At 33.7% G+C, this 14314-nt stretch overlaps 1 protein-coding gene across 26 annotated transcripts in view; it reads right to left on the minus strand.

The window, feature by feature from the left end:
• The window catches only part of CDH18 (cadherin 18), a 548209-nt gene that overhangs the window by 96060 nt on the left and 437835 nt on the right, over window positions 1-14314 (minus strand). The gene's annotated exons all lie outside the window — the stretch shown is intronic.

Below are 14314 nucleotides of genomic sequence, written 5' to 3' on the forward strand. Positions count from 1 at the left end.
GTTGCAGACTCACAGCCCGGTGTGCCCCTCACCCCCACCACACAACACCACACACCTGTAGTGTCCCATGTCCCCACGTGCAAGATCAAGGACCTCACATCAAGCATTCTTACCAGGTGTTATTTAACCTGATTTTAGAACCTCCCATGGCAAATGGTTTCAAACTCTCCTGGACTCTCTATATTCCAGTATGCAACTGTTTGGTTCTCAAGAATGTTTGTTTGTTTGTTTGTGTTTGTTTGTTTTTGGTGTCTTTTTTTAAGTCCTTTTAAAAATGTAAATAAATGATGGTATTATATGAACCCTGCCAATCTAAATTAATTAACGTTTCTATCTATCTGCAACAACCACAGAAAACATTTTTTCCAGTCTTTTTTGGACATTTGAAGAATCTTACCACTTGTTTTCCCAGTCACTTTTTTCCTTCTGATCAAACAAGGACTTTTTTTTTTTTTTTAAATATTTCTCTTCAGACCATTTTTTTCCCAAAGTTCTTATCACTCTTGTTAGCTTTTCTGGATCCTTTCAAACTCTCTACTATTTTTTGAGTGCCAAGAACCTGACATAATACTCAAGCTGAGGGTATACCAATGTCAAGTGAAGTAGAAAGCTTGCGTCATATGTCTTACAACATTCTCATAAAAGATTCCTGTATATCTCTTTCAAGTGTTTTAGCTACCTTTCAATTGCTATTATATTCTAAATTTCTACTATGTGAATGCAATTAAAGCTCTACATCATAATCAGTGTTGATAAGATTTTGTTTTAAAAAATATTTTTCCATTCTTAGAATTCTATTATCAAAATGTAGCGTCTTGAAAGACCTTTATATAGATGTTGGAACAGATAACTTTTATGTTTTCATTCACTTATAGAAGTTACAGTGCCTTCTAACCAATGAAATATCCCTCTAACCGATGAAGAGAACTAGATACTCCTAGGATTCTGCAGACTTCCCATTGAGATGAGAAGTCACAAAAGTACCCCTGTCCCTCAACAAACCTCAAAAGGAGTTGAGACAGACCAGCACAGACACAGAAGGGTTGATTTAAACAGATTCACTTATATAAGTAACAAAACTTCAGAAGACAAAAGTGTTCAGAACAGTGGGGAAAAAAAAAAAAAAAAAGTAATTCAGAGTAAAATTGTGAGCTATGCTAAAAGACTTATATGTTGAAGGAGCTGGATGTTACACTGATGAATTCATCTAGGCATGAAAAAGAATAGATTTTAAGCTCTTAAACTTTTTTCCCTTGGCATTGCTAATGGGCATTTCCTAAAGCCTTTCCCAAGATGACACTCTCCTAAGTAAATCAAGCAAATGTTGAAAAGGTAAGAAGCTTTCATGGCTAAATTATTAAATTCGATCATTTAGTTTGGTTATCATCTAGGCCATGTTAAAATTCACAAAATTGAAGTTGAAGCTCAACAAAGTTGAGCTCTTCAGTTTCTAGAAAAGACAATAAAAAAAAAAAAAGAGGAATCTATTAGCTTCAATTGCAAACACACAGTTTACAGCAGCAGGCTGGAGATGAATATTACTCATTCATTCCTTGAGAACCTATAAAAAGCAAACTATAAGGAAATAGTACGTTTCTTCATCTCTTTTTTTCTTTTTTTTAACAAAACTAATTAAAGATTACTATAGAAAAAGAACAGGATTGAGCTACCTCCACCAGAATAAGGAAAATTAAAAAATCAAGACTGTCTTTATAAACAGGGCTTGAATTTCCTCAAGAAATTCTGAAGTGATAAATATTATTAATTTGTTATTCAAGTAAAAATATACCTATTACCCAAATACAGCATGTTCCAGTACATGTTAAAGCCAAAGAAAAATCACCTTTCCATATTAACAGTGCATTTGTGCACTCATCTGATTTAACTTTAAATATCTTCAATAGCTAAGCTTGATCTGTTTGTCTAGAATTTCTTTCTAAATAACTAAGAGAACTAGGTACTTCTAGGATGCTTTAAACATTTGAAAGAGATTAGAGATCACAGAGATGGGAAGCAGACCAAATAAAGAGACCACCATAATTATGACTGCTTGACAAAACCTCTTTTACCATTGAAGCAACAGAATGTGATTTATTTTTTTTATTACACAGAATGTGTAATTATTAAACAATTACCTAGCCAGGAGATGGATGGGTCCGTATAAGTACATGTAGGACAGGGATATTCTAGCTCACTCCAACATCTAAGGAGATCTGAAAGGTTGATAGCTGAGATCTACAGGAATACTGTAGAACAATTTATCTTCCACAGCAGTGGTGGACCAGCATTCCTTCCATAAAGAAGTACAGCAGTCTCAGCCAAGGAGGACATCTACCTGAGAAAAAGGGATCTAACCTATTGCTTGAGAGCCACCTGCAGCTAAATTTGTTTTGCTCTTTTGCAGGCTGCACTAAGAATACTCCTGCAGCTCAGGGGAACTTCAAAGATAAAAAGAGTCAGGCAGGTAATGGCAGTTGAAAGATTTAATTATTAGACACACAAATAATGAAGTTCATGACATCTGAGAGGACACTGATTAACTTGTCTGCTAGGTATAAAAGTAATAGGTCTCCTAAGGTGTCCAGAGAGCTGGGAGATGTAGAGGGGTCAGCTGGCATAGTTCATGTTGCTATCAGTGATGTAGAAAAGTGCAGGAGCAATATTCTGGGGTTTGTCTTCAGGGGCAGGGGACTGGGGTCCAGGATCCCCATGGAAAACTGCCAGGCTCATACATAAATCCTGAGATGCAGGCAGAGATTTACAGTCTCACTAGGTGGACGAGGGTATGGTATAGAAAGCAGGACTTTTGGCAGAACAGGAAGCAGGGATGCTTTTGGGACAAGAGAAGCCTGGACAGAACTGTCAGGCTACGCTTTAATCATAATGGAACCAGGCGATTGGCACTGAAAACTAAAAAGGTCACTGAAAAGCATTTAAGATAGGAGTGGGAAGAAAGCTGACAGAGTGAGAAAAGTGCCCTGTTCAGTCTGATGCAAGTCACAGGGGAGAAAGAGCTATCATTTACTGTGCCTCTGAAAAGGCCAAGAGGGAAATAAACGGCAAAGCAACAGCAAATATCAGAAAGGCAACTCAAACAACCTACAACACCATCAAGAGCAAGAAACTCTAAAATAAGCTCAAAAAACAGTCCAGAAATGTGAAAGATGAGCTTCTGTGTATAGAAATGTAAGGTAATGCATTAGGAAAAAATATGTAAACCATACTGGCAGTTATGACTAAGGAAAACAGAGTTTGTAGTCATTGTCATCAGTTCTAGATCACTGGCATAACAGCAACTACAAAATTCAACAAAATGTTAGACACACTGGAAAAGATATTAAGAACAGGATGGAGGATGACATTCTGCCATTCTTTAAAATGTAGTGTGCCCACATCTTGGTACTGAGAGCCATTCTGGTCTTAGACTGTAAGAACATATCTTAGGTTCCAGCTAGATTTACGTGCGGTACAGAGAACAAGTAAATTGAAGGTTTGGTGCAGTTGCCTTACGAAGACGGTATAGGAAGGTGGACATTCTTTGGTCTATTGACTTAAGAACTGCAGGAAGATATGATCAAGGTCTACAGAATCAGCAAGGCAGCGGATTTTACTGCATGAAAAGTCAGAATGCTACATGTTGGTATTTTCATAGCTTTATTTGTACACCTATTCAGTAATTCTCTCCAAGAAAAAAGAGTGTGAAGTGAAATCACAGAGTAAGTATGTGACAGGAAGCTCTTCTGGGTAATAAAATGAAAGATAAGATAAACTCAGAGCTACAATTCATCGAACCCAACAATACTAGAATTGAGGACAGCTGATTAAACTTGTAAGAGAGGCTGATATGAAGTAGACAGAAAGCATTTCTTTAAAAAGCAGGTAGTAAACTTCTGGAACTTCTTACCACAGGCTAGTATCAGCAGGTTCAGAAAAGGATTAAACTAATGGACAACAGATTCACAAACAGATAGTATAGAAATTAGGAAAGGTGCCATCCCCCTACATCCCTAATGCAACAGTTGCAGATGCTGGGAAAGTATTAGGGAAGCAGACTTCAGAGAGCGTCCTGGCAAATGTGCTCTCCCTAAACAGCATTTCCCCGCTGACATTGTCAGAAGCAGAATACTGGCCTATATGGACCACTACTTTGACCCACCAGGCTTTTGCTATATTCTGATTTCTTAATACTTCTTTGTTCAATACTGTTCATTAAAAGTCATGTGGGTTTTACACTTTCCATACTTTCAATCAACATGAAATATATTACAGAAGTCAGAAAACAAATTTTAGACTAGGTTAATTTATAAAACGCCAACATTACTGTCTTTATCACTTGATGGTAATCTTATCAAAGGTGTATCAAATTGATTTAGACAACATATTTGTCTATAACCCCATGCCAACTTCCTGTAATTGCATTGCTGATTCTTAATTGATTCCTTATAACAGCTCTATTATTTTGAGCAGGATCAATGTCAGAATGACAGGTCTTTAAAATACTGGCACAATGTCTGTCTTCTGGTCTTCCAAAACTTTTCCATTTTCTGTAAACTTAATTAAAAAAACAGTATTAACTCATCATCAGGCAGGGAGGTTGCCTAGATGCATGTTTCAGAAATTACTACTGTATCTTTTGTTTAGAGTCCATATCAGCTTCTGTTTATGTGCTAGTTCCTCATTATTCTTTATTCTTAAGCCTACACAAAATGTCATCACAGGATATTCTTGAATGTTATGAAAAGCATTAGCAAAAAACATTCTCAGGATGTTAAGATTACAGTTTTTGCTAGTGAATCTAGTAAGGATCCATATTGGTATCCTATCTTTTGCATAGACCACAGTTTTCCTTACTTTCTGTACTATTTTTCTGCCATTTGCAAACATGACTCTGTATACATGAATCTTCCATTTTATGTGAATGTTTTGCATTATCAATATTTAATTAGCAGTTCTACTTCTTACTTCTTTGATCATGCCTCATGAACACCTAGTAAAATTCCTTAAATCATCTACTAATTCTCATGTAAAGATGTAATCTCTAAGTAAGTTCTTAAGTGTTCTTGTTCTTACTAACTAGATTACTACATAAATTTGCTTTCTGAATGTACTTTTAATAAAATATTGGGAAAGGTTAATAAAATGTTGAAGAATTATTTCACAAAGTTTGTCATGATTGTCCATGTTTGTCAGAATATACATAAGATTGCATTAGTAATTTCTTCTTTCAAATAAAATAAAATAAAATATTTCTAATAAAATAATGTTTCAGGTCTAAAAGTTCAGTTCCAAGAGAAGATGTCAACTTACGCTAAAGGCAAGAGTTGCAGAGATTTTGAGTTGCATTCACTCAGGAATCCAAAATACTACAATGTTTTCCAGTATTATAAATAATACTAAGATTTTACAAGATTAAGAAACACACACACAAAGACAAAAATTGAATATCTGTATGTCACATGTGGGAAAACAAAGGACAGATTTCTCGAAACAGAGGACAGTATCTGTAGAACTGACTTGATCTAACGATTTCCCTTGGGCAACTACAGCTGATGAAATGATATGCCAGCAAAATTGCTTTCCAGAAGCAGCAGCAGCTGGTGCAGGAGTAGTTGAGGATAAAAGTGCAGCACAAAATTACAATAAGCACAGCAGGGTTATTATACAGGACTTAAACACAGCAAAGAAGTATGGATTCTGTTAAATGGATTAGCTTAATTTGTACACTTGTATTTAAGTCTTCACTCTGTCAATAATCAACTTGAAGGACAGCAACCATTTTAGAAAGAAATGAATTTGGCTAGAGGTGAAAGTCAGGATATGACATGATATCAAACTGGAGAAAAACAAACACATTGCACTCCCTCTTTCTATCCATTTTTATCTGTTTACATTAATTAGTGCATTAAAATCCCATTTTTAGGGACCAGATTTTCAAAATTTTCTCTTCCTAAATACATTTTGCTTTGATTCTAGGAAAAACTAGAAGCATAACTTGAAGCAGCACTCCATCTTTTTATGCAGCAAAATCTTAGGATTCCTCTCATTCTGCAGTGCAGAAAATGGGCTAATGACAGAAGTTAAGAAATACTGCCAATTGAATGTCTCCTAATTTCCAACCTAAATCTCCCCTGTCTTAGTTTAAAACCATTCCCCCTTACCCTATCACTACCAACACATGTAAACAGGAGTTCCCCCTCCTATTTATGCGCTCCCTTCATGTACTGGAAGGCCACAATGAGGTCTCCCCGGAGCCTTCTCTTCTCCAAGCTAAACAAGCTCAGTTCCCTCAACCTTTCTGCATAGGAGAGGTGCTCCAGCCCTCTGATTATCTTAGTGGCCCTCCTCTGGATCCGTTACAAGAGCTCCACATTCTTCTTGTGCTGGGGGCCCCAGGCCTGCACACTGTATTCCAGGAGGGGTCTCACAAGAGCAGAGTAGAGGGGGACATTCACCTCCCTCTCCCTGCTGGCCCTTTTAAAATATATAATATATAATATAATATATATTATATTATAATATATAATATAGTATAATATATACACATATATATATATCATGCGTTAAAGTTTTTGATTTTTCTCTGTCATTATTTCAATAAATATCAAATTAATTATTAATACTTTGCCACTTGTCTTAAAATGTTTGTGTTTTTTTCAGTAATTTAAAACACTTCCATCAAACTGATCATTTTAAGTGTAAATATTATTAGTTCATACTAGATGATTGGCTACTCCCTCTGAATATAAAATGTTATGTTGCATACCCACAGTAAAAACATCAAAAAAGTTCCAGAATGAGGAGAGGTTTCCCAGCGAACTATTTCGTGTCTCACCTTCTTTTTTTGTCGTTACACTCCACAACCCTGGTACAAACTCAGAGATAAGGAAGGTATAAAAGTATGAAAGCAAGCAATATAAAAGTAAAAAACAATCTTGAAAAAAATGCTAATAGTTGAACCTACATATTCAAAATAGCCATAAAAATTGAAAATAAAAAAGATTAATATATTAAAAATATATATCATAATTTCTCAGTTTTCAGCATGGAAATATGCCAAAGCTTGCACAATAATAAGCAACAGTGCTTACCATGTGTTTGAACAAACACAAGTGCCTGCGATTCCCTTTTAGAAATGCAGGAGACATGTAGAAATAGCCTAAAATGAACACACAAAATTCTACAATATATATCATCATGAAATGTGATTATTATCTGTTCATTTATATATATATTAAATATGTTTTATGTACACTGTATAAGTCACAAATCCTTAGAGATTTTGAATTATTCTCTCTGGTCACAGCAAGCCTCACTCAGTACAGTATGAGAGATATGACTGTATGAAACACTTAATAACTCAAATTTTCATCCCAAATAGAGACTGTCTGGAAAAGGCAGAAGGCAACTATAACAGCATATGTGATTGATGGGACAGTATAAGTGCTGCAGAGCTCTTTTTTCCACAGACTGCTTATTCACAGGGGGAAAAAACAAACACATGTTTTCCGAAATATAAAATTATTCACAGATTTGTTAAATAAATTTATTAGCACTAAGATGGGAGCAGATAGCAAACCAGAGGTAGATTCACAGTAATGCCCAATGAGAATGATTACTCAAGAAGTAAAGTGCCTTGGTGAAAACAAATGCTTTGAGCCAGGCAGAAAAGGAACAAGAGCTGGAGCTTCCACCTCTTGTGGTTATCTTCCTATCACTGATTACAGCATTTCTTTCCTGCTAAAACTCTTCTAGTCTGTGTAGGATACTCCATAAGTGTGAGAATAGAAAAAACAACAATGCATAACGTTAAAACACCAAGAAAAAAAGTAGATTACATTTAATTCCTGCTTCAGTGAGGGTTTAAGCAAAAGAAAACAGTGTCAAAAGGACAGACTGGGACATGTGTAGGCAGAACATTTTCTCAGGTTTGGCCAATAGCTGGTGCAAAAGAAAAACCCACAATTTAAGCAAAAATAATTAAAAATATACATATAAATTGAGAAGCCTCAAAATAATAATGCCATTCCTCTTCATTCATCCTTGTCAATCAATTTTAAACATCAAATAAACTTCAGTAAATAAAATTTTAGATAAATTAATTTCAAAGTTTTCTTTCTGGTGATATCAACATAAAGTATTTTACAATATCTAAACCAAAATATTACACTGCAGAAAATTTTCCTTCATTTATGGCAAAAACTATCATTTGTTCTTGCTTACTCAAATCCATTTTTTTAAACAAAAGTTAAGTTAAGCAATAATACTCTAGCCAGCATTCTTCATATAGGAAGGATAAGCTTAAACATCCCAACCAATGGAATATATCAAACTCTATCTCCTACTTAAAAAGGATGATGAAATCAGCAACTTTCCACTGGCAGCTTTGTAAACCTAGACTTCAATTTTTCTACTTCTTTATTATGGAATGTACCAAAATTACATGGTTGTTTTTCATTGGCTCTAAAGAAATGAATGAACAAACATATATGATTTTTCTTTTTGTTTTGTTTTTGATGAAAGATGCTTATTAAAAAAAAAAAGAAAAAAGAAAGAAAAAAGGAAAATCAAATCAGTTTGACATAATTTTTTTTCCACTTCTCTGTATGAGTGGCCTACCTAATCTGGCCAACAAAATAAACAAGTTATTCTCAGAACTTAAAATTATCAACACTGAAAGGATGAATGTTTTTCTAGATAAGTTGCAATGACTTGTGGTTTTGATGTTGGCTATGCTGTCAGCTGGTATAATTTTGAAGAGCCAAAAACAATCTATTCAAGTGAAAAAAGTGTTTAGTTTTTCTCCTTTAAAATTAATTGCAAGTGATATTTTTCAACATTAAGCAAAAATGCAGCTAAATCAAACACAGGGTGAATAATGTTCCAATAGCTACCAACAAGGTAGTTAGGCTGACAAGTGTAACAGCACACAAACATTGTTGGCTTCTTTTTTACATTATTTTCTGCATCATTTAATACTTAAATTACAATAATTCAATTTCAAATTATTCAGATTTCAACTGAGTTCAACAAAAAGGAGAGCTTAAGAAACTGTGTACTACTATGGAACTTATTTTCCTTGATATTCATGCTATTTTTACCACAGTAAGGCTGGGAGCCAAAACTGACCTTAAGAGAATGGAAATCTCAAGTATGATATGTCAAAACAAAAACAAACAAACAAACAAAACCCACAGAGATTTTTTCTTAAAATAAATCTTTCCATCATAATTTTGCTCTCTCTCTATGTATATATTGCTGGTATTTCAAAATATATTTCACAATATACATTTTATTATCTATTGAATAATAAAGTGCAAACATCATTTAGAGCTGCATAAGTACATTTCCCACCAACATGGTAAGAAAAAAGGTAGAAAAAAATTAGTTAAGAAAAACTGTGCATGAATCCATTCATCTAGGCAGCACAGTATGTTAACACATCTACGGGAACCTGAACTTTTATTCTGAACCACTACGGTATGATGGCCAGATGGCATCCATAAAAGATACAGAAGGATACTACTTTAAAAGTGAGGCAGTTTGACTACACGTCATTAAGCACTAACATTTTTGGAAAAGAAGAAGAGGAAAAAAACATGAAACCAAAACCACAAGTCTCTTCCCAAATACAAGCAATGACATTTTATACTCAACTCTACTTTCCCTTCAAATGAAAATTCCCAACAAAGTCAAGTACTAAATTGCAGAAATGTCTACATAAGTAATGTTTTACTTTTTTTTTCTTTTTCATGTATTTCTACAGAATATCTGAAGTTCCTTTTTAATATACAAATGCTTGTACATATAAATGCTTCTGGCCTTCAGTTTGCAGATTATGATCATGGAATAATCATACAAGAGAGTGCTTGCCATTTTCAGAAGATCTGTGGGTTTTCCAAGCTGTAATACTGCAGTAATATTGTCTGGAATAGCAGAGTACACCTCCTGGAGGGAGGGAGGGAAGATACATGCTGTTTTGTTGTTCAACTTGTTAACAGTAGGAGAGAGTGCAGTTCTGTGGAACACACCTGTAGCCACCAAATTCTGTATTTGATACTTGCATGGGATTTCAAATGTGATGTGAGTTCCTGGCTGAGAGAAAAGGTCTGGTTCTGCTCCGATTTGTACTGGTATACTACTTATCAATAAACTGCTTGTCAATATGACTCCCCGTGTATACACATTCCAAAATAATGACATTTCTTCATCAACACGCAATGAGAACAGGTAAAATCACTGAGGATCTCAGTGGTCCACAGCAGAAGGGAACATTCTCATCATGTTACCAAATATCAATACCAAATATGTTCTCTATTATGTACAGATAATTTGGCAAAAGTTCAAACACATTTGAATCTTTACGTTGGTGAGATAAGAATTAATGAAATAGTAAGCTAAAGGCACATGTATATCCATATTACTGAAAATGTACATTGCTAATTGCTTTTCATTGTTCTCACTGGATTTGTAAGACTACCAGACATCCACTAGTTTCATTAAGAAAAAGACAAAGTCTCAAGCTCAAATGACCTGCTATTAACGTAAAACATGAACGATGAAGATGATAGATGATGCAAGGATTTATTGGAACATAAGCATCATGAAGCTAGTATTGTAAAATCAGAATAATCAGATTCTCTTTATGATATACTAGAATGATTCCACTGGCTTTATTAGCAGTGACTTTTTTTTTCCTATTTGCCCACATGAAGAGAAAACCAAGTCAGCTATTTTGTACACAAGAACAATAATATAATTTTCCACTTGACAGATAAATAAATAAATAAATAAAAACAAGAAGTAGATAATAGGCGAGAATGATGGTGTGCAAACACATTTTCCAAGAAATCAATAATCAGTGTGTTTTTTAAATGTCAGATGAAATCTCTACCTGGCTAAGATGTCATTTATGTAACCTACTCAATCATTCAACCATATTGAAACATTTCATGAACTTTTGAGATGAAAAACTATGTAAGCATTCATCAAAAAAGAGACATAGAAAAATGAATGTCATGTCCAAATAACATCAATTTTGGATGTATAAAATCTTCATTATTAATAACAGAAAAGGGAAGAATTGATTTAACTTGCTCAACAGAAAGGTACCAGAATAGTCCACAACAACACATAAGGTGAGAGACTGCTTTAAAATGATGGATAAAAAATAGCCTGAACTGTTCAAAGTGGAACTGGAAGTGAAAAGTGGACGAACCCATTTAACAAAGCCAGCATAAGAGCAGATACCATAAAGGAGGGCCTGGATTTTGGCTATGTATTAAATGTACTTCCAGTCATTAAAGAATAAGAGTCAGGTCAGAAAATACACTTCCAGAACATTTGATATTACCCACAGTCTACATTATGCTCCTAAATGAGGAAACCCAGAAACAGGGACAACAATTTTGTTTTCAGTGATCATTTTCCTTTTTAACACATCTGACAGGCAATTTTGACAGGATTTTTGTAAGGGCAGATGTTAAAAAATAAAATATAATAATATAATAATAATATATAATAATAATAATAATAATAATAATATAATATATAATAATAACATGTTAAAAATAATAAAAGAAATGAAAAAGAATATACATTTCAAAGAAACATATTGCTTGCACACAGACCTAAGGGAATGTGTCTCCAGCCTCGCAGACAATTATAGCTAGTATAATTTCAATTCCACCTCAGCTAAGATCTTCATTCATGATTTCATTTCATCTTGCCTAGGCTAATGCAGTAATTTATTTCATGGTTTCTTAAAATCCCCTCCTTTTTTTTTTTAATGCAGGCACCTGAAATACACACAGTTCATATCCATTCCCCAGATAATTTTTAGTCTCCTTCAACATCACATTCAAAATAATTTTTGTTCTTGCAATTCTCAAGATTACAGCTTCCTAACTTTCTCAAAAAGTACATTACTTGCTTTTTCCACCTTCCTATTTGCTCAGATCTCTTTTTATTTTTCAGTATGGTCATCCTGTTACATGTGATACCAGATGTTGCATCCTTTTGAAACAGCTTTTGCATGCTTCTGTTCTTTGTCACTTCTTAGGTTCATAAACATATGCAAAATGTTTTATCTGCTACTTGTAATGAAGAAAATTCCAAGTCTAATGCACAACAAGAAAATATTTTTCTCCTTTTCCTGGAAGGACATCAGGGCTGGGTATACGTATAGATTACTTGAGTCCACCTGTATTAGACTCCAGACTGCAAGAGTTAAAATAATCCAAGTTACGTTATCTTAATTCAGTTCATATACATCAAGATATTAGAAAACATAGGCTCAGGGTCGTATTAAAGCTAAACAGTATATAACTGTTAAGAAGATGAAGGCTTCATTAGAAGTTGGAGAAACTCACATACACCAACAATAACAAAATTGAGTAAACTTATATATCTACCAATGCAAATAGGTCTGGATTATGGAAGTCATGATCTATGATTGTGTATTACAGTCAGGTCTATTGTTCAATATATTTGTTGATTTATTCTGTCATGATGAATGTAACTGTAAACACATCATCTCATTTGAGAGAATAGGTCATTTCAGAGCGGATATTATAAATGCATTATATTTTGTTGCATGACATGACTGATGATATAAACAGCAAAGTTAACTAAAACTGGACTCCAAGATACTACAGTATAACCATAGTTCAAATCTTTATTCTCCATATATAGTGTAAATTTATTTTTTTATAAACCAAAACCTTTATTATAAAGTTTTAGGATCCTAGTATAAAGGACCTTAAATCTCTATATGAGAGCATCCATTGAGCCTTTTTAAATATAGCATTCTTTTTGACATTGAAAAAAAAAAAAGAGTAATTGTTATGAATGCCTAAGTGCAGCTCCAGTTCAGATACACACAGGTAACTGTTATTTTCATTTAACTGCAGACAAAGTTTATCAAGCCTTTCTTTTACATAGTAGAAATATTTTCAACAAAATTTTGCTATTTTGCTATTCTGGCATCAGTATTATTTAGCTTGTTATGCTGGTATGTAATGACAATTATGCCTCACCCTCCCAGGAACACGGAGACAGGGAAAGCAGTGTATAATGTGATTCTTAAGTTCATCATATACCAATGAAGAGCACATAATACAGACTTGTAGGTGAAGTTCATAGACTTATAAAGTACCACGTAGAAACGGTATTTCAACAGCATCTGCTTTTGATCTATCCATTCTATTATTAAGAAGACACTAGCAAAAGCTAACATAATCACTAGACATAACAACAGATAAATGACAAAACAACAGATAAATAATAGGTCATTTCAGGTTAAACAATAAAATCTAGAAAAGTCTATGTGCTTCTCAAATCAGGAACTTACAATGGAAACTGCTAGTGAACCTTAACTATAGGTATCTGCTATCAGCTCTGCTTAGAATATATTTTAAAAACTTATGATGGCTAGTAGTTAACTTATGCAGGCTAAAGCTTAGTATAATCTATGATCTACAGGATTAATTCAGAAAGTTATCAGCAGTCTAACCTACCACCTCCCAACTGTAATTTCTAATTAACACACTACTTCTCATGTTGTGTTCTCAGTATACAAACACATTTCCAAATTATTATTTATGAATAATAATTTTGGAATTTTTGTAATTTCCAAAAATTATTACATACTACTTCATAAACAGTTCCCAAATCATGGAATATAAACTACCAATATATCTAGAAATGGATTGTCTAAAACAAGAAGTAGTATAAAAAAAAAAGTATTCAAAATTCTTCTTCCTCACTTTTCCACCACACCAGACTCACTTACACTAGTCTACTGAACAAACATTGTGACTATCAATCTGAACAGTGATTCTCACAAATCAGAGGTTTGATGTTGAATCAGGGGTGCATTATTTCATTGTTACCTAACTGAAACAACACCACTAAAAAAGGTAATTGTTCACCATTTCTCATGATGGCTATTCAAAGGACTAATCAGTTATTTTCAGTCAAAACTAAAGTAACAATAAAAAACACTCTATAACAATCTTTTAAATAGGTAATGATGTGATATTTTGAAATAAGTTGGAAAAATAGGGATTCTTTAAAATTCCTTTCTACTTCAAATGGACTCGATTCTACCTGTTGTTTTAACATAGAAAAAGAAAAAAAAAAAGAAAAAAAAAGAAAACTAACCCTCACTTTATTCACATAAAGGCAATAAAAGTACAGTTCACTCCTGTGCTTTTGTCTTAATTTAAAATTCACTACTGAAAGGTTAGATTTCAGAAGCTTAATACAAATTTCATTGAATAATTTTTGTATTATCTTCTGTACCATACTGCGGTCT

The sequence above is a fragment of the Anser brachyrhynchus genome (genome assembly GCF_964034855.1).
Source record: "Anser brachyrhynchus genome assembly, chromosome: 2".
Lineage (NCBI taxonomy): Eukaryota > Metazoa > Chordata > Aves > Anseriformes > Anatidae > Anser > Anser brachyrhynchus.